This window comes from Rattus norvegicus, chromosome 3, assembly GCF_021556685.1.
Source record: "Rattus norvegicus strain SHRSP/BbbUtx chromosome 3, alternate assembly SHRSP_T2T, whole genome shotgun sequence".
Taxonomy (NCBI): Eukaryota; Metazoa; Chordata; class Mammalia; order Rodentia; family Muridae; genus Rattus; species Rattus norvegicus.
Genome location: NC_141536.1, coordinates 51,449,218 through 51,471,890, shown reverse-complemented (window position 1 = coordinate 51,471,890; position 22,673 = coordinate 51,449,218). Strand labels below are relative to the sequence as shown.

General features: G+C 39.9%; 1 protein-coding gene across 5 annotated transcripts in view; it reads right to left on the bottom strand.

Annotated features, from left to right (window-relative positions):
* B3galt1 (Beta-1,3-galactosyltransferase 1) overlaps positions 1 to 13,488 on the bottom strand; it is a 582,026-nt gene extending 568,538 nt beyond the window's left edge. For 4 of the 5 annotated variants that reach the window (NR_197780.1, NR_197782.1, NR_197781.1 and 1 more), the window contains 1 exon segment: positions 13,143 to 13,488. The gene's annotated coding sequence lies outside the window, so the exon portion shown is untranslated. 5 annotated transcript variants of the gene reach the window in all.
* Positions 13,489 to 22,673: the final 9,185 nt, after the last annotated feature.

Sequence of the window (22,673 nt, the reverse complement as noted above, 5' to 3'; positions counted from 1 at the left end):
CCATCTGTAATGGGTTCTGGCGCCCTCTTCTGCTCTGTCTGAAGACAGCTACAGTGTACTCACATACATTAAATAAATAAATCTTGAAGAAAAAGAAAAAGAAAAAGAAAAAAGAAAAAAAGAAATGCACTAAACAAATTATACCTATTTATGGAATTACTATGAGCACAATGTACTGTTTAATTCTTATAAGATAGACAACAATATAAGTAAGCATTTCGGATACTAAAGTTGTATGGCCCTCTTTTAGAAGGCCAGTTACTTTGTATGTCACAATTTAAACTGCAGTGTGAAATAGCCAAATAGTACTGTGTGACAGAAGGCACATGATAGAAAACATAAATCACACAGAGGGAAATGTCTTGCAGCATCTGAGGACTATGGGGTTGCCTCAAAACTCAGTGGATTTCTCCAAGTCCATCGGCTTTCTGGTGTGTATCTATTCCACCATGCAGTTGTGTTTGGAGTTGATAGTTTGCTTCCTTCACTGAGTTTGCCTAAAAGTGAGGGGGGGGGAATGAAAACCAAACTACTCTACCCAAAAGCATGTAAGAGAAAGAAGTAGACTTTTGTTTAAGACTCTGGTGTTAAATTTGCATGGTTCCACCCTAAAAATGTCATACAATTTCTCTCTTGTCCCTGGTTCCAATATCCACATAAATGGAGATAATAAGTGCCATTTCATTCCTTATGTTTTGCTAAGGATTAAGTAATATAACGGTTGTAAACTGATTAGCGATTCTGTATCTAAAACATAATATGATTCCAAAATTACCAGTTTTTATTATTCTCAATAAAAAGCTTAATGAGACAAGAATAATTTACCCATTTGCTAAAGTGATATTTTACTTCGTTTTCAATTTTTTTTTGTTGTGTTGTTCCTACTTGTAATAGTGAACCGAATACTAAAATATAAACAAAAACATTTCCTCAGTTGGGAAGCTGTCAAAAAGGCAACTGTTTCCCGTTATCAGAGAAAACTGGAGAAACTGGGGTTGTAGAGTGAAATGTGAGTTTAAACAGGAAAGAGGAGGAGACAGGTCCATCAATGGCACCCCTAAACGGGGTAGTACAGGGAGAAAGAAGTTTAAGCTCTAGACAAGCGTGCTCTTGGCGCGGCCCTGGTTTCAAAACGATGGAGTGAAGTGGTACCCAGCTCCCCAGCTGCACATCATTCTCCGCCACGCGTCCCCGATCTCTCCTCCTCCCCGCCACGCCTGTCTCAGAAAATAGCATCTTTAAGATGGAGAAATTAAGAATAAAGCTTATTTGACAAGAGACATAGGTGCCTGCAAATGTACAGCCTCGTGCTTCCGACACAGCACAGCACGCCTGTACTCACTGTAGCCGCTTGGAAGCGAACCGCAAACTTACTCCTTTAAAGAGGGTCTGATAATCAGCGAGGAAAAGAACAAGCTAGACTGCAATATGAAGAAGACTCCATAAAGCGCCAGCGTGACTGCGTTTTCTCCACACATTTAGGGCTGAAGGTACGCGCTTTCTGTGCTTCCTGCCTGTTTTTCGTGAAGGTAATAAATTAACTCACGTAAAATGGCTGTTCTATTACTACATTTTAATTACTTTCCTGTTCTAAATATTTCACTGCCAGAGGCAAGATCACCTAATACATACGATATTTTTATCATCTTTTCAAATTTCCCTGTCTAATTACTGAAATATATGCAATAAAGGATTAAGAGTTAGTTTAAGGGAGTGAACTCTTTTGGAATCGAGTACATAATTGTTCATATTTTAATTTTATTTAAAGAGTAATTTTTTTAAAAAAAATCTTTTTTAAAGGTTAAGAATAGAACATTACACCTAGTGTGGAAGTTAAAAAGAAAATCCCCATTAAGGAGAGTTTAGAGTGTGTGTGGAAGGGAGCAAGTCGGAAGGTTAATTGGAAAAGTGGGCAGGTAGCCAGTTCAGGGCCATCGAAAGTATTTGAACTTGCTCTCCTAAGGGCAGAAAAACAGCAGATAAAGCAAGGAGCTGAAGGAGAGAGTGGTGGTTAGACTTAGGCTGGCTTGGCTTCTGGGGGCAGATTACAAACACAGGAATACCTCTCCTTTAACAAAAGGGGGAGGGGGGTTTCAAAATCATCCTGACCACCTTGGAGTGTCAAAGAGACTACAACTGCTCCAAGCAATGACGAACCATCAGCATAAGAATACCAAAGAACAAAAAAATTATATTTCTGTTTTTTTTATTAAAAAGGCCAAATTTTAAATTCAAAAGTCAATAACACATTCTTAAAATCAGAGGCAAACAGGTAGAAAGAAAAAGAGAATTTTGTACATTTTACAACACATTCAAAACTCACCTTACCACTTATGCTTGACCAGCTTTGGCTGTATTTGCATATCATTGTGTAACGGACTTCTTCCTCAAGAAACAGCATATTACGTTTCGCCTTAGCATAATCCCCATGTTTGCCGGTCATGGTCGTGTGCCTGTTTCGGATACCCGATTACCTGTTTCTTTTTGTCATAACGAACGAGTCTACTAATGTCACCAAATATACGACCATTTTCATACTTTGCTCTATTTCCTTAGGACAGAATCCCAGAATGAATATTAATAGATTAGACAGTGTGAATATTTCATGGGTTTTCTCCCATATAATGCCAAATTGCTTTCCAAAAGGGCTGTGCCAGTTTTAATTGCAATGGACTCTCTGAAAGTACCACATCCACTCATCCCTGCCAACTTGGGACATGATTATTTTTAATATTGTCATTTAGCAGGTGAACAGTCATCACATTGTTCATATAATTTATTGAGTCTAGTTAATTACAAGATGAGAAAGGAGAGCATCCAAATTTAGGAAATTTGACAAAACTTCAATATTCTATTGCTCTCCTGTGGTCATAGAGGACTTCGCAGATCACCAAGGGAGATCAGTCAACAATCATTTGCTTGTACATACAACGTGCTGATGATAAGTGCAAGTGTGGACAGAGAAATGTACGGAGGAGATGCTAGGTCTCTGATCCAGTACAGTCGGCAGCATTAACTACGTACTCAACCGAAATAGAAGGCACATAACCGAGTACTAGGACGGATACGTCTGCTCACCTACCAAGTCGACACGAAACCACACTTCAAACCACCAACTCACTTTATACCTCCCATCCCCTCTTCTATCTCCCTAGGCCTCGGTTATGCTGGCTGGAGGATCAAATATAATACAATCCAATCAGAATCATCACAAAGGGACTTTCTCATACTAGACATGCTACAGGACTTTCAGCAAATTTTTAACATCACAGAGTTTAAAGGCGGCTCAGTATGTACAAAGTTTGTCAGTCTGCTCAAATGTTGGGCTTAGAAAAACAAGAAGCAAGCAGAGAAAAACAGAGGACAGGTTTTGAAAGTTAGGTTTTGTATAAGCATTGGCAATCTCTGAAGAAGTACCATGCTTGACTTACAAGTCAACGTTTGACTTGGGTTGTAGAAGCCACAGTGGCTGGGACAAGTATTATTTCCTGGCATTTTGGAAGGTGGAAGGGATAAGAACGTGGTTAAGAGCGAGAAGTGAAAACCTCATCAGTAAGAGGAGGCGTCACCCACTCTTTTGAGGGCTGTAAGAGAACATAAAGGCTGAAGAAAGGCGAATTTGCTCTACCCTTAAGTCAGGATGACTCTCATCTTTCCCTCAGACGCAGAACCTTCTAAGTAAGTGCTTTACCGCTGACCAATATCCCCAGCTATCATTTGCTTTTCTTTAGGATTCATAATTTATTATCAATAGGAATGAAACAGTCAGTTATAACCTAGTGCCAATTCCTAAGAAAGTCTTTTCTTCTTTAATTCAATTTTATATTTTACTTAATTCACTTTACATTCCATTCACTGCCCTCCTCCCAGTCACCTCTTCCCACAATCCTTCCTGCCTCCTCCCCTTCTCCACTGAGTGGGTGGAGCCCCCATGTCTTATACTTAAAAGTACAATATCCACAATTATACTCTTCAAACTAATAAATGCTCGTATTTAATCTAAGCTTGCATATATACATACATAATGTTAAATACTTCATAATAAATTTTGCATATTTTTTTCATAAGTGAAGCCTGATGTAATTGCTAATCTTTCAAAATAATGCAAGTTTTAATAACACAAGTTAAAACTAAGGCATAATTGTACGACACACACTTTACTCATCCCCACACCTTGATTGAATAAACAAATTATTTCTATGTCCACATTTCTCAAAGGATACTTCAATGAAACTGTGTTCATCTCAAATTAATTCGAATACAGTGCATATCAATAAAGCTCTGTTACTGAAACGAAGCGAGAGGTTTTTTTTAAAAAATTTATTTATTTTATGTATTTGAGTACACTGTCCCTGTCTTCAGACACACCAGAAGAGGGCATCAGATCTCATTACAGATGGTTGTGAGCCACCATGTGGTTGCTGGGAATTAAACTCGGAGACCTCTGGAAGAACAGTCGGTGCTCTTAACCTCTGAGCCATCTCTCCAGCCCCAAAGCGAGTTTTTAAGGCTCTTCACATACACAGTGAATGTTTGGAGTTTTGACATGTCCAGTATGTACTTTCCATTCTTGTTTCTAACCATTTTCTGGTTTCCCTTAAAATATGGTTATCGAGGGCTAAAACTCAAGATGCCAGCTGACCAAGACATCCAACATCAGAATGCACCCTGACCTGGTCCAGGGTCATTCCCCGTTCTAGTAATGTTGGTTGGAGGCAAAGGAAGACTGAAAAGACTTGATGCTGACTCCTATCCTTGGTGACAGGACCCAGAAAAAACCTGATCGGGTTTCTCCTAAGATCTCTGTAACCATTCTGTTCCTCTCTGTTGCTTTTGATTCTGTAAGCTACAAATTTCACCCCCTTTTTGTGCTTCTTATTCCTTGACGTGTGTGATTTCTGTTGAAATCTAAGGAAATGCATAAACATCAGTGCACAAACAGCCATATCGGAAGTCCAAGAGTCTCCGCACTCTGCCTCTCCCTTGTCCTTTTGATCACTCTTTAAAAAAGATGCAACACTCATTTTAGAAGTGTCTCATCAGAAATTTACCTATGCTTTTACCAACAGGACATAAATGGAGATCGGGAGTTTTGTTTGCAAATTATGAAAGCATTTTCTGCCCACTCCCCTTGCTATTGTGGTATTTTAAAGTCTCCGGAGGATAACGACTCTCACTGTGCCTAATTACTCTCAATGTTCCCAAAGTAAATAGTGACCATGAGTCTCACACACTCTTTAAAAAACTTGCAGACCACTGGAAGGGGATAAACAGGAATTAAAAATTATACAATTGAAAAGCCCTCCATTCACAGAAAACACACACACACACACAAAAAAGCTCCTGTAAGGCTGGATGTTAAGTCATCATTAGTAATTTGTGCATATTAATTAAGTCATCATTAGTAATTTGTGCATAGTAATATGTCCTATTTAATTTATGTGCAATTATCTTTAAGGCATTTATATAGGGAAATATTAACTTGTTTAAGGTTGAGACTTCATATTCTCTCCATATGTTTATGGATAATAGGTCTGCAGTGTCACCTAGTTTCAGAAGATCTTATGCTAACTATTCTCTTTATGTGCTGCTTAATTTAGAATGCAGTTTGGTCACATATCATCTCAAGTAATCACCCCATTTCCTGTAACTGGATATTAATTCCATTTTCTTAGTTTGACAAAGGTTTGATATTATTTCTAGCTATTATGAAATGGAGTGTTTTGTTCTCAAGTTTTTGTCTGTGGTCTTTATTCTTTTCTCCATGAGTGTTTGCCCATTAATAATGTCTGGGAATGGGTAGAGAAATTATTGTAATTTGTGCTATCATTAATGATTTGGCAGGTTAACTTCTCATTGTGATCTGTATTTGAACTTGCAAATAAAACCCACATGATACTCTAGATAAATAAAATGTTGTTGTACTTGGGATTTATGCAATTAACACGCTAAGCAGCAAGTGCTCTACCACTAAACTACATCTTCAGTCTTTGACGAATCTCACAATCTCTGTAAAGTTCACAATGCCCTCTTTGTAATTAATGGGATGATGTCTCTATGTCATTTCACTGAGCATATGTGCACACAGGTGCCTACACGTTTACTTATGTTTACTGCAAATATCCTCTAGTAAAGTTTTCAGTTTTAATGTCCTCTGATATTGGCTTCATAGGACATACAAAGAAGAAAGTTTCAGAGTGTTGAATAACTGTAACATTTAACATATAAGAGCTGAAACATTCATCTGTATACTTCTGTATGTCTGTCTGTATGTATACAGGGGAGAGGAGAAGAGGGCAAAGGAAGAGGAGAGGTCATCTGAAGGAAGAAGGGCATCAAAGGTAAAAATAACTATTTTTAGCTCAACATGTAATTTCAGGATTGGCCTATTTTGTGCTTTACTTAGCAAGTTTAGAAACTAAAAGATTATCATTAGGAAATTAGGTCAAAATAGTTACGATGCTCCAACATATAACAAGGACACGTGCTCCACTATGTTCATAGCAGCCTTATTTATAATAGTCAGAAGCTGGAAACAACCCAGATGCCCTTCAACAGAGAAATGGATACAGAAAATGTGGTACATCTACACAATGGAGTACTATTCAGCTATTAAAAACAATGACTTTATGAAATTCATAGGCAAATGGATGAAACTAGAAAATCATATCATCCTGAGTGAGGTAACCCAGACCCAAAATTTACACTCACGGTATGCACTCACTGTTAAGTGGGTATTAGCCAAAAAGCTCAGAATACACACAACACAACTCACAGACCATATGAACCTCAAAAAGAAAGAAGATCACACCAAAGTGTGAATGCTACAGTCCTACTCAGTAGGGGGAAGAGAATAATCTCTGGGAAGTAGAAATAGAGGGCTTGGGAGTGAAGTAGTTATTAGCATAGTTTTAAAGATGCATGTGTTCTTTAGCTGCTGTCTCCTTTGTAATCAGGCAGCTGTATTCACCTAGAGGAGTCGACATGTATATATTCACATATTAACATACTTATAAGTTAGGTATCAACAGTCCAGACTGCGTGTTTACTCGCTGACTATTGAGAAAAGAACAACCTCACTATAGTCCACACACAGTATTCATGAGCCCATGGCACACCTGTATATGTTTAGCAAGTTCCTTCCTGTCTAACACTACTGAAACTTACAAATGATTGCATAGTAAGAAACTCTGCCTCTGCTATTTGTCCTTACTGAGTGCAAGAACAGAGGGAACGTTGCCTTCAAGTCTAGGTTCATGGAGAATTGGGTCAACTTCTGTGTCATTTATACATGTCAGGGAAACACTGCTCATCAAAGCGTAAGCTAAGGAGAATTCAGTATCAAGTACAGCATATATCATGTATAAACCATCTCTTCAGCTAGAAATCAGTCTTTTATGACAATAGTTTTACTCTTTGTTTCTCTGTGCAGGGTATTTTATGATGAAGAGGCCGACGCTAATTCTTTAAAATCCTTTCATCACTCATCCATGTTATCCCTTTCTGCTAGGAATTTTTGTTTTGTGGTATGTGTAGTGAATTTCTATGAATGTTCCCATTTTATACAATTAACAGATTAGTGGCTTTTAAACTTTCATCTGCCATGACACGTCCTTACTCTAAAACATAAATGCTTGTCAACAATTTGAGGATTTCTCAGGGTCCCTGCAATTCATCTACCAGTCACTGAATTTCAGAGACCTCGGAAAGGAAACAATGTTAGTTTAGAGAATGTAGCAGGTAAAGCAGATACTATGAGTCTACGCATTAGCGTTCATATATATCTATATTCTATAGATACAAGAACTGCTATAAATACAAACTTTCATTGCAAACTGTGCAGAACCCAATAAATCTTGCATGACATCTCTAAGTGCACCACAGTTTATCTCACATTTTTTCTACCATAGCATTAATGAATGTAATATTATGTTTTTGTTAAGATATTTTAAGATGCTCTGTGTGTAAATGAGTAGATGCTGTCATTATCTCTTTCCCTGGCTATTTTACAAAACGTTAACCTTCAGAGTAAATGTATCTGCTGATAAATTGTTTCAAACTGGATCCCCTAAACCTAGCTTCACTTTCACTGACCTTAAGTAAAATCCTCCTGCATTCACAGAGAAGACTCTGTGACTTTCCCACTTTAAAACAGTTGATGAGGGCTGGAGAGATGGCTCAGCAGTTAAGAGCACCCGACTGCTCTTCCAGAGGTCATGAGTTCAATTCCCAGCAACCACATGGTGGCTCACAACCATCTGTAAAGAGATCTGATGCCCTCTTCTGGTGTATCTGAAGACAGCTACAGTGTACTTATATATAATAAATAAAAAAAAAAAAAAAAAAAAAAAAAAAAAACAGTTGATGACTGCTTAGCTCCTATCAAACGGCTTCACCATGAGCTTGGGTGTGCTATATATAAACGTGTACTAACTTTCTTTTCATTGGTTTTCTAAAGTTTGCATTTGGGAAAGAAAGGGCAGGTGACGGCATTAAAAGAGGGAGGCTCAGTGAGCGGTCCTTACATATTCTTGGCTCTAGAGCATGAAATATTAATGGTAATATCAGGGGGCTTTCCATATCTCGTAAACCTAGGCTAGATCACTACAATTCAGACTGTTTTCCTGGATGAAAACACATTGAGAAACAACTGTTAGCATTACACGTCCCATACTAATTTCCCACCATGCTATGGCTGTGGACATAGGGCAGTCTTTGTATGGAGCGCAACTTCTTGAGAGCATATGCGTCGCTGTGTTCTAAGATGAAGATATTATTTACAAACTGGTTTTCTCAAATTAAGCAGGGTCCGCTGTTCCTATGGGGCAAGTGATAATGATTCTTTTAGACATAAGCTAAACATTCAAAAACGATGGGACGGAAGGGAGCACAGAAATCAAATTGGAATAGTCATTACATAAATGCACACGCACACATGCACACACAGAAATGAAACAAAGGAACAATTTTGCCAAATTTCATGTGTAATTGAACTGGCTAGATGACCAACTTAAATTTTAACCAATTAAAGATAGACTTTCCTGGAACCTTTCCAATTGTTTTGGCATTTATTACCAGAAAATCAGACTTGTAAGTCTTTTCCTGATGATAATTTCAATGGCAACATTGATTCACGCACACCCCTCCCCCCCCCCCCCCCCCCCCGGCAAATCCAGGACTTGTGACTGGTGTTTAAAAATGTCTTGGATTTGACACAATCAACATTGAAGTAGAAAGTCTTCATTAAAATTATGCCTTTGAATCCATCCTTAGCTACTACCAAATCACTCAATTCCCCTGGATGACGTTTTATACGTAAGTTGAATTTGGATAGTTGTAAATGCCTTTTAAAAGCTATTATTGATCTAAACTGATTATTCTAACAGTCAAATGTTTCGCACATTAATTCCCGTGAAACCTATTTTGGGTTGATTCACAATTCTTTTGAGCTAAGGATTCACAATCCTCCTGCCTCAGCTTCCTGAAGGAAGACTAGGATTACGAGTGTGGGCCACCATGTCTGAATGAATTAAACATTTAAAGGGATAGTTATCGTGTCCTTCCATTAATTAATTGTCTGGGTGTCTCCATTCTTTACCTGAACACTCGTGTCTATTGCATGTTCTTGGGGCCCTCATACAGAGCTGCAAGACCAGCAAGCCTGGGTTATGTTTATGACTGACTGACAGCTCCAACACTAATTCAAGTTCTTGAGGAGGATACATGAGTCAGTGTGCTTTGACAACTAAACAGATAACTGGAAAATGGAAAAACTGAGTAACGGTGTAGAAAATACATGTTGGTAGATTAATATACTACATTTTATTGTTTTTCATTTTGATCTATTTATCTGTATAGAACAGAATGGCGGTTGTCTCTGTCTTTATTCCGTGATAATGAGCTAACACCTGCGACAACATTCACCCACACAATGGGAACAGAGTACAGTTTGCTAAAATTTACTTCACTAAGCCAGCATCATAGTCAATAACAGATTACTAAAAGGGTTGACAATATGGCCAAATGAGTAATATTTATCATGCAGAATGGACTTCTAAATTTGTTTCAAATGCATAGCAATCTTATTTCTCCTAGCTCTGTGTGTGCATGTGTGTATGCGTGCCTGTATGTGTGTGTGTATAGCACACATGAGCATGTACACATGGAGAGAGATAAGGATGGTCAAACAAGGATAGGTTAAAAAATAACTTCCTGATTTACTATTGGTTGAGATTTGCAACTCTCCTAAAATTCTTAGTTTCAGAAAAAAGAATGACTTCATCAAGAAGAAGAAAAAAACCCCAAATTTTCTACATGATAAATCATTTTATCACATTTTATGAATACATTCTTATTTTGATTATTTGACATACTTGTTCTGTTCCATAAGGTAATTGGACCTATTGCATTGTTTGTCATACAAAGCATGACCTTTTTATAAGAATTAATCAGTAAACACTAAAATTAAAATCTGATAGATGTCAAAGAGAGAATTTAGTGGCTTGGGGATTTGACAACCTGACCTTTTGTTGAGTTAGTAAAATTTGCCTAGAATCAAAGGCAGTTTAAGCTCATGGGTTACCTTGAAACAAAGCCCACCATAACTAAAGTGAATCTGAAGACGTGTTAGAACTTGAATTGCTTATAGAAACTAGTGGCTACTCCACCTATTGCCACCAACAAATCCGCCTCCTGCTCCCTACCCTTATGGCCAGTGTCACTGTGCTTGCATATAAACATACTTCTTTTATCCTAATTTATGGCCATGCACATCACTCTCTGAGCCTTAATGTATTTACTCTCATTGTTCATAACAATTTAATTCTCCAAACGGAATTTTTTTTCAAATTAGAAATCCCGCTTTTAAAAGGCCACCATAAAATAAGTACATTTTTCTATCCTAAGACTTGTAACTTACCCTAATATATAATGCAATCTACTTAGAAGTTACATGAAAAGCACTTCATTAGCCAAATGCTAAAATTCTCCCAAGAAGTTACAGTTTTAATATTGGATGCTATTATTTAATTCCTGTGGATTTAAGTTTCTTTGGAATTATTTACCCATTCTAAACATGAACAAATTTACACATTTTAAACTTAATGCCTTCATACTAAGCCATCGTGGACACAGACATATGTTTGTCAGCCCACAGATTTGAGCAAATAAATCCCACAAACTATAATCAACCCTTTAGCATATTTATAACATCCATAAAGTCCTGAATGGTACAATAACTTAAAAGTTGTTATAATTTAAAAAAAAATCACCCGGAGGCAGGTGAACCTTGACTACAAATCTAACATCATATACCTTAAATATATCAGCAAAAAAGCTTTGGAGTCAGAAGCCATGGATATTAAAAACAAATATTCAGTAGCAATTTCTAATAAAGCAACAAGCCTCAGACACAAAACTAACATCTCTACTACTTTATTGTAAGTTGCTCCTCTCTTTCTAGAATAACGTAGTTAATAAACTGAGAAGTAAGAGTCTTTGCAAACTACACAGACAGGGGTGGGGTGGGGGTGGTGGGTGAACAGCTCCCTCTTTGCTGCCCACATTATTCCTATGGGGTACCATACTTTCGTTTTCACTGTCCAAGCAAACCAGAAAGGAGCCCAAGAAAAGCTGTTTCTGAGTCTGGCATTTTTTTTTGTTTTGCTCTATGAAATTTGTCCAGTAGTCGGACAACAGATTTCTTCATTTTAAAGGATAACCCAGCTTCGAACAGGAAAAGTGGTATAGGCAGTTCAAGATCCAGTTAGTTCCCTGTATTGAACCAGTTTTAGTTTTTCCAACCCTGCCAGTCAGGGGAGCTGCCCTCCTCATCTCTACAGCTTCCTGCAACCCATCTCCTGTCACAAACAGAGCTTTTCTCTGTCTGAGCCAGGGAGAGGGGAGTGCCTTGGTGCTGAAATGTTTCAAGAAGTTTCCAAAGGAGATCCCTACGGAGACAGTAGATCCCAAAGAAAAGTCTCTAACATTAAGTTTGTGCATCCTAAACAGGGATGGGGAATCACTGCTCTGAGCAGTGAGATCCGGACTCAGCCTGAGAGCACTACCCAGAAATAGCAGAACATAAAATTCGTCTTCTGCGGAAAGGGTTGCAGCGTATGTGGAACTCGCAATGGCTTTACAATATGAGAACATGTGAGGAGCGGGGGGGGGGGGGGGGATTCAGCATACGCCCTGAAAGAAGCCGGGTATAAAAACCTGGTTACTTTTAAGTTAACGTGTTCCAAGTCTGGTGGCCCCAACCCCCAGAAGGCTTGAAGTTTCTGACTGCACAGCCACTTTCCCAGTATCTGTCCCAGGACACACCAGTCCCAAACACATTGACACACCTGTCAAATGCCTCCTCCAGAACATTCTTTCAATGTCCACACTAGCTTTACTCCATCTCTGCCCGGTTGTCCGGTTGCGACCACCTGAGTCCAAAGGCGCCAATCCTTTGGAGCGTAATCCTCTTCACCCCAAATCTGCGCTTCCGAAAAGTGAACTGAGCCTCCCACGCGGGGTTTCTGCCACCTAAAAGTGGACAGTCCCCAAGCCTAGCCTCTGGTCCTCGCCCCTTATCCACTTGTCTTTGCTTCAGCAAAGCAGATCAACCACTACTTTCAGATGCAAAGTCCCTGGCGTAAAGTGAGACTTTGGGGAGCCTCGGTGAATGCGCTTCTCCCCTAGCGCGCTAGACCCGAGGGCTCCTTTTCATTAAGGCAATAAAGTTCAATTTGCCCGGCTCCTTCTGTGCCAGAGGAGACTTTCCAATGCACCGGGTTCTCCCTCCCGGAGCGCTCAAGACATCCTGTCCATTCCATCCCAGCCGGGATCCTTGAAGGACATCAGTTCACATAAAGGGGACCTACTCCTCTCCTTTCAAAGTGCCCCAAACCTCGTGCCTGTGCGCGCGCACACATATACCCACACTCTCTCACACACAATGCCATCCACGCGCTGTCAAAGTCTGTCACTGCCTAAGCGAGAAGGCAGGAGCTTAAGCCGCACCAGCGCGAGCATCAGCCTGACCAGGCAGCAGAACTCGCTGTCTAGGTCCCAAACATCCTTGTCCGGATGCTCCGGCCACTAGGATCTTGTAAGCATCCCAAGATCACAAAGCGGTCTAGAGAGCCGCACCTTACCCGCGGGACGCGCCGTCTCTGGCCGTTCGGCTGGCCCGCGGGCCACGGGGACGCTGCAGCCGGGGTCCCGAAGATGCTTATTCTCCGCTGCCGCTGCCCGGATCCCTGGCGCCAGCATCACTTCTCCCCCGCCTCCGCCTCCTCGTGCTCCGCTCGCGCGCCCGCCCCTCCCGGCGGCCTCCTGCAAGCCCCGCGGTGCTGGCAGCGCGCGGTGGACGGCGGCGGAGGCGGCGGTGGCGCCGGCGCGGGCTCGCTCAGCTGCACCAGCGGAGCAGCAGCGGCGGCAGCCGGAGCACCGGAGCCGGGTTGCGCTTCCCCGGCGACGGCTCTGGCCTCGGCGACTGACAACGCCCGGCAGCCAATCGCCGCCTCGCCCCGCGCGGCGGGGGGAGACCAATCAGAGCGGAAGGCCCAAGGTTTGCCTCCGCCTTTGCTCAGCAGGCTTGTTTCCGGGAGAGGATGCTGCTGAGGTGTGGGATGAAGGGGGAGGCAGGGCTGGGGCGAAGGGTGGGGGACTCGGGCCCCAGAACCCAAGATGCAGGGAAGAAGCCCGGCCCAAAAATCTGGGCCCGGAGCGCTTTCTGACTACCCGCGGAGAGCACCTTGGCGTGACCCGGCACTCCCGGGTGACTGTCCCCAGAGCCTTGACCGGGAGGTTCAGTGTCCTGGCATCACTATGCAGAGGTCTTGGGACCCGAGTTGAAGCGGCTCTACCGGAGAGCGAATCCCTGGAGGTGGTCGTCGCCTTGAAGGAAGCAAGCAAAGTCACCAGACAGCGCCCCCATCCTTCTAGGTTTGGCAGCTGAAAAGTGGTACCTCTTCTAGTGATCAGCCTGGGGGTACCCAAGCTAGGAAGGAGATACATGGGGAAAGGTTTTCAAAGTTCCTTGCAGAGTGGACCTTCCTTGTCTGTTATCCAACCCGGCAGAGTAACCACCACGGGAAAAGAACCAAACAACAACAACGGAACCATACTGTGACCGTTTGAGCGGGCTAGTTAATTACCTAGCCCTTCCTTGCACGTTGGTTTTATTTACTCATTTGGGGAGCATCAAGTCTAACTGATTCAAGAGGTTTAAAGAGTGCGTGTGCGAATGTGACTAAACATTAAGGGACACTGGCAAGGAAATGAAAACAGAAACCTGCCCTACTCTTTCTGTCAAATGCTAGTAATCCTTCCTTGCAGAGTATTTTACTTTTCCAGTGCAGATACGCCAAAACGGCCATCAAAACAGCCCAGAGGACTACGTAAAAGCTTCCACACTTAATTTCTAGAAGGAAGGAAAACCAAATTAAAAGCATTTACACAAAGACTTGTAGAAGAAAGGGACAGTCCCCAAATGACCTTTGTTCACCAACAGAGATAGTTCACATGGTTTTTTGGTTTGGGTTGTTTTGTTTTGTTTTGTTTTGTTTTTTGTGAGTGTTTTTTAAAAAATATCACAGCTACATCATTTTCTAAGAAATTACTTGGAGCTCAGTATGGTCCTTCCTTTTTATTTCTATGCTGCTATTTATTTTGTAACCATTAAGGGGCTCAGTTGTTTTTGCAATCAACGGTAATTTCTTCATTTACCTTTCTAGAAAGAAGAGAGAGAGAGAGAGAGAGAGAGAGAGAGAGAGAGAGAGAGAGAGAGAGAGAGAGAGAGAGAGATTCTTTAATTTCCAGATCAAACCATACACAAACTTCTTGGACTCTATAAAAGGATGCTCAATACATCCTTACAATAGACTTGCCTAAGATCATCACATTTTTACTATAAAGAATATTTAGACCTTCGCTGGTTTCTGGGCCTTCCCTCCTTTAAGACAGTTGACATCTTGCTAGGCCACCCCTTTCCAACTAGCTGTGCAGACAGTAAGCCAATTTCTTTACAGTTAAGAATTGAAATGTAGACCCTGTTCCTTTGATTTCTTTTTAACATGAAGGCCTTGACGTTGCTTGGTTGTTTGTTTGTTTTTTTAATTATACATATATAGAGATATATAAGTATATATATACGCATTCTTATTGCATAATGAAAAAAAGCATTATCTTCATGGACTATACAAGGAAAAAACATGTAAGAATGAAGTTCAAGAAAGAAAAATAAACTTGTGATTTATTAAGATAATTTTGGGGGGAGTAGTTGATATGTATCAAATGTACAGATCTTAAAATTAGAAAGTTCAAAAACAATAAGAAGCCGGTGAGAGGGATCAGAAGGGAAAAGCACCTCTGAGCCTTACCATCCAACTTCAACAGAGAGAAGTTAGAAGAAGAGAACCCGTCCTCTCTAGTGTATATTTCCACACACACATACCCACATATGCACACTTAAAATTTAAAATACAAAAGGCCATTTTTTTCAAAAGCAGTTACAATGTAGAAAATCTCTAACAAAAAGATAAGTTTAAAAAGAGCTTCAATATAAAAGCTATTTTTGGCAATAGAAAGAGGTAGGTGATTTAGGACCTTGCAAGCAGAAGTGCATAAATAGCCCACATAAATTTTTATAACTACTTTATATATTTCTCCAAGTATGTAATTTTATAGTTTTTGTGTTATCTAGTATTTGCAGATTCTACCCCTGAAAGATTGAGTTTTTACATAGATAGTCTTATTGAATAAGACAATCGAGCAATGATGGACCAAAAGAAGGCTTAAAGAGAATCAACAGCTGCATGTACATGACAGGAATACCTCACAGCCTTAGTGCTTCCTGCATCTAGCTTGGAATAAAGCAGATATTCAGAATTAACACCTGACAGGAAGAATTGTGAAGTATTTAAGATCAATGAAGCTTTTTTCAAGGATAAAGAAAAGAGAAAAAATTCATAAAGTATCTAAAAATATTGTACATTTGTAGTAGATCTCTCTGTATTTCTAAGAGAATCAGCATAGGTGGCATAGGAAGGTCAATGTTATTTGATTTTTAATGAACTGTTTATATTTAAATGAAAACTGAGGGAATTCTGTTTGGTTTTAATTCCTAATTACATATGTCTGATTTTTTTCTCCTTGTTATTAAAGGAAGATGTTTCTTTTTATTTAAAGGGATAAGGATTCACCTAATCAAAAAGTATGTCAAGAAATGATATATTAATTAATGCAGACCATCTATTGGGGTCACTTAGAATGAAGGCGAGAAACTAAACAAGGAGAGAAATCTGTCTAGTTCTATCGCTGACTCTCGGTATGAATGAACTCAGGTCAGTCATTAAACTTCCCCAGTACTCCATACCTTAAAGCAGAGATTGAAAACAAAGTCAAATCTACGGCTGCCTTCCTCGGGTGTGAAGCTTAACTTGTAATTAGGGCTACAAGGTATGATAGGTTTCTGCTGAAAGGCCATTGTAAAAAGGTAGAGAACATGGGTTTAATAATGACATTACCCTCTCTCAAATGTGAAGTCATTTAGTTCTCATTGTAGCTGCTCCTCATGGGTGGGAAATAGCTATTTCCACACAGTACCGTGTTGAGTTCTGAAGAGGCTCTTTTGCCAAAGCTGTGATTAGGTTAGTTACCAAGTACACTACGTTTTCCGTGCCGATGTTACCTGCAAGAGTATTCCTGGACTTTCTTCCCCGCAACATAGTCAGTACTGTTAAAATATGAGACTTTAAGGCCCTGAGCATTATTAGAAAGGACAACAGTTGTTTTATTATCTTTTGAAAATTACACTCACTTTTCATAAACTTATTTTCCCCAAATAATGTAATTAATTACATAATGCCAAGCATACAGAGCCTCATACTTAAAACTAAAATGTTTAGAACAATTGATTATAAAAAATTATGAAACAACTTTTTCAAGTGAGTGTTGAAACAGTGGAAAGTGGGTCATATTGAATTTGGGCTGTAAATACTGGCATAAGAACCTACTACTGGGCTAGAGGAATATACTAGGGTTGTTGGGGTGAAAGCCATATGATCCCCAAAGAATGACTAAAACCTAAGACAAACAAGATGTTTCTTGTATTTTAGGGAACAGGTACGTTATTTTAGATTCAATATTCTGAAATACATGACTTAGGAAGAGGACTATACACTATATAATTGATTTGAATTAATATAATGTCTCTTAAAGTCTTGAATTATTGATGGTCCTTAACAGTTCCTCTATTAATCATATTAGACATTTAATGAGTAGTTGTTGATAAATTTATGGAAATAAAACTACTGATAGAATTACAACAAAGATATTCCTTTACATTATTAGATTATGCCTTTCATTTCTTTGTGATTTAAAAAGCTGCTATTTGGGGCTGACGAAAGGCTCAGCAGGCAAAGACACCTGCCACCACATCTGACAACCTGGCATCCATCTCATGGATCCATATGGTGGAAGGAGAGACCTAACTTTTACAAGTTGTCCTCTGACTTCAACTCGTGTGCTATGTCACACACATAGGCACACACACACACACACACACACACACACACACAGGTGCACATTCATACACCCAGGTGTGTGCACACACAGACACACACACACACACATACACACATGTACACACACATATGCACACACAGGCCCATTAAATAAAATGTAGTTAAAATGTTACTTGACTAAGAGAATTCAATCTCATCAAATGCGATTTTCTTTAATTAAGTCATTATTATTATTTTGCTTTGATCACTGAAGAGATGATATTACATTGGTCCAAACTGAAATGGGAAAATGGAAAGTGTGTGTGTGGAGGGGGTGGTTACCCAGTAGGAAGTAAGACAGAGACAAGTAATGACAAGTTTTCGAGGTATTTGCACACCTATCCTTTATGATCTCATGAATCAACATTTTCATTAGGGACTAGTCAAAGCATAGGACACTGAGATGCTAATTTTTAAAAGGCTAATTCCTTCTCTGTTATCATAATGGAATGTACTTTAAGGGCCTAGTGCAGTACTGAGAACCCAATACTTGTTTAATCAAGAGTCAGTGAATATATAAGCATTATGTGAGGTTGCCGGGAAGAGGAAGATCAATGTTCTTACAAATTTAGCCCACTGTACCGTTTAACATGCATTCTTACAATTTTGCCCATTTGGGGTTTATATGAAGTAAGTTTTCATGTGCGTTTCTGTTTCTTAGGGTTGCCAGGTGCCTGAGTGAGGATGGCTATTAGCTGTATTCTCTTCTTAGGCTGAATCCTTCCTTTTCTGCATCGTTCAAGCCCATCACCCTTTCCGGTTTTTTAATGAATTCTCTGGGTATTTTAGAGTGATTAGAGAGAGTTTCTGGAGGATAATCATGCTTGCCTCCGGAGAAAAGTGCTAATAAAAGGTCAGAGCGGAGTCCCTAGGGACTTGGGCTCCTGAAGCTAATAGCATGAATCATCATTAGTCTTTACTGGTGCCAAGTCATGCAAGTCCGTGAAGTTCATATAGAGAGAGGAACTCGGATCAATAGGACTTTATGCTACCATGCAGTTTGATAATTACAGAAATCAAGTTTGAAAAGCTTTTTTTGCTTAAGAATTTCTTTCTCTGCTCTAAAAGCCTCCACTCTGAGAGACGTGGTACCTGTAAGGGAAGAAAAACCTATAGAGATCTCTGTCAGCCATTTCCTTTTCTGTTGTTTGCCTTACTAAGACAGAGGCTGCCCACAGGCGAACTCTACTTTCCAGAAACATTATGTTGTCTATTTTCAGAAGCCTTATATTTTCTACGAGGATTGGGTTTTTAATTTAAAATTTGTTTCAGATGATTTATTGGCACACATTAATTATATACAACGGTGGGACCCACTATGACATTTTCATTTGTCTACACAATGTATTTGAATCATATTAGTCTCCTATTTTCATTTTTGCCCCCTCCCACTAATCCCCTTCCTCTTTCAAACCACTTTTCTGAATGTCTAGAATGCCAGGTTGTAGAGAATGCTTCGGTGCCCTTTGTAAAGCTTGTTAGCACCGTGGCTGTTGACCTTGTGATCCGTTGGAGGTAGGTGGGCTATTCGGTTGGTGAGTGAAGCATGCAAGGCCAATGCTGCATTGTGGGATATGTCCTATATGCAGGGGGGGGAGTTGGAGACTTGCACATCAGCCCACTGAAATCCTGAAGGAAAAGCACACACCGATGTGCCCCCTACTAGACCAAGAATTTTTGAGACTTTGAAAAGAAACTGAGAAGCTGAAAGCATGTTTATGAGCTTAATAACATGTAAACTGCTAGCTACATTCTAGTGGGCACAGCCATGCCCTTTAGCTGGTAGCAGAAAAATAACTTTCAGTTGTGATCAGAAAGAAAATGAGAAAAGAATATTTTTCAAAGTGGTAAAGAAAAAAATTGTTACTGGTCTTATAACCACCAAGGGGAGAGTCTGTATTCACATTGCAAATTTTCCTTAGATCTCCCATAGGAGAACTAGACTAACCTAATTTCATTTTCCATATCTTCTTATTCTAGGCTCATAATGCTTCCTGAAATGTCTTACGTTATTTCTATACAGATAATTCCTTGGGTTGAGAGATATGAGTTCTGATAAATTTGATGCAGGATCTCAAAAACCAAAACTCAGGATCTCACACAATGTTTAGAAAATTATACCAGTGCTGATGAGGTGGTGAAAGTCTCCTGCTGTCAAGTGATGATTTTAATTGGATCTCTGTTTTCCTCATTATGGAAGGAGAGAACTTGCTCCAGAAGATTCTCCATGATCTCTGTAGATGCACCATGGCTCATGTGCACACACACACACACACACACACACACACACACACACACACACACACACACACGTATATGCACATACCCAGAATGCCTTTTCAATTGTAATGATAATGCTTCTGCTTTTGTATTTTTCAGTGTTTTGGCTAGGATATTTTTTATCTGAATGTACTATGTTTTTTTTTCCTTTCATAATAATGTTCTCTAGTTAACCTACATACTACTTGACTTTGCTTAAGTGCTCCGTTCTTGGAAAGGCAATTCAGATTGTCTTCAAGTACTTTTCAGCTGAGGCATTAATTATAAATATTTACAAGGAGAAAGTTGCAAACCATAGGTGCATATGGGGGCATAAGTCAGCTTCTCAAGGTGATACATTTTAAGATTTCTATTAAGGTTTAACTGCTCTAGAAATATATTGTTTTAGAAGTAATATTATTGTGTTCAAGAAAGATAGATATGAATATATTTTAATTGTGTTTGACTATCTTACCTGGACTATGCATAGAGATTCTGCTTAGTTAGCTCTCAAACAACCACTCCTTTAGGTCTTCAAGTCTTCAGGGTAAATCTCTGAATAAATTTTCTGTTGAGCCACATGACATTTTAGGCCTTCCTAAGGATACCAGAGTTACATCTCCTGGCCATGTGCACCAGAAATGGTGTAACAAGACTACCTATTAGAGGTTTCATAAGTTCTCAAGTGCTTGTAGCAACTTGTGAGACTTTTGGTAGTACACTAAATCGGGTTATTCAAGGTAACTAATTAGTGTCTTTCACCCGTGGGGGGAAAATGTTATTTCTGGAAATTGAAGAGGAACCCCTGAAATCTGAAAGCAACAGATGAAATTTGAGCTGGAAGATAATTTCCAACAGCTGGTATTGGCACAAGAGCACAGATACATTTTGATAGGTTCCAGCTTCTGGAGACATTATAAATTTCTAGAGAGTAACAGAATAATTACACGAAGCACAAATTCAGATGGGTCAAAAGAGAAAGCAACCTACCATGTGTTAAGGCAACATTTGTGTTTGACCTCATAAATATCTAACAAATATTAACCATTTGGTTATATCTGTGTTTATAGCAGTGGAGGGGCTGAAGCAGACTGACGTGACCACAGGTAGCCTGATGGGTTCTCCAGATATGAATGGACTGAAAATGACAGCCAGCTGCTCCTCCTAGTGACCCACTGAGCACATGACTCCTCCCCGTGACTGACCGAGAATAAAATAAACAAACAAACAAACAAAGAGAATAATTTGGATTTACAAACTCAGGCTTGAAATGTCCACCACTGCATGTATATTTTCATTTATATCAAGCAGTTTAAATCAAGGGCTTTTTGCAATTTAATCCGTTCTTTGAAAGTTGCATGCATGGATTAGAGTGTGTAAAGCCACACCCTCAGTCCCTTCTACTCAGCCCAGGATCTTGTCTTCCTCTCCCACCCAATGTTAGAGTTTCCTTATTTATTTACCTATTTATTTGCTTGTTTGTTTACTTACTTATTTTGCCTATCTACTGAGTGTCGTAATATTTTCAAATTGTTTTCCTTTCTAAACAATAGTATATAGTAAGATTAAATAAGTTTTTTTTTTTAAATTAGGTTCTGGGAAAACGGCAATTATCAGTCTAAACCCTGAGTCCTCCTTACACAGAACCTGAGACCCAGCAAGCTATTTACCTCCGTGTCCAAGTTTCCTTGCTAGCAAAATGGGTCTAATAATATTTTGAATAATCTCTGGAAAATGACTACTTAACATGTATTTTGGCTTTTTTTTTTAATTGGTCGACTTGCCTGAGAGGAGAGGAGCTACATTGAGAAAATACTCTGAGTGTTTGGCCTGTAGGAAACCTGTGAGATAATTTCTTGATTATGATTGATGTAGGAGGGCCCTGCCCACTCTTCCTCCTTGTATACGAAAGGACAGTGACCAAGCTGTGTGGAGCAAGTCAACGTAAGCAGTGATAGACCTTGACTTTTGCATCACCTTGATTCTATACCCTTATCTCCCTTCATGGTGAACTTCAAACTGTAGGGTGAAATAAACCCTTTCGCCTCCAAGTTGCTTTTGGTCATGATGTATTATCAAAACAGTAGAAAAGTAGCTAGCAAACTAGGCAACCATTTTCCTATCTGAATTAAATCCCCAATCCAGAAACTGAGTTTTTACACTAGAGTCACTTAAACAGATTCCCACACAGTGTAGTGCATGACAAATACCTGGGAAACTGGTTAAACATGCAGATGACTGTGAGGGAGGGTCCATATTTCAACAGGCCACTCCCTCAATTTGTCACAGCTGTGGGTGACAGCTCCTAAGGGTCTCTATTGAATTGCATGCTAGTCCTGCAGTCTGTTTGAGCCATCTTTTTCCTGCAGTTGCAAGTCTGGGGCAGAGGATAGTAGCAGGTCTAGTTTTAGTGATGTCATACAAGGACAGAGAATTCTCAAAAGAGCTGCCTGGAGCCGCCATCATCATCATCACCACCACCACCACCACCACCACCATCATCAACAACAACAAGGACAACATCATTGTCTGCAGAAATGTGTGTTCGCCTGTAATCCCAGCACTCGGGAGGCAGAAGCAAGGACATCAATAGCCAAGGTCATCCTCAGCTACATATAAATTTCAAGGCCAGCCTAAGCTATTTGGAACCCTGTATCAATAGCAAAAGCAAAACTGGTGCCCGGGAAAGTAAGGTACTTGTTATGTGAGCATCAGGGTCCATGTTCAAATCTCTACTCAGGGAAGAATTCTGAATGTGTACTTGCCTGTAACCCAGATGTGAAGGAGCACCACGTCTGTAACGCAGACTGGGTTATACGAAGCCATAATAAACCCTCTCCACCCCAAGGAAAGAGGGTC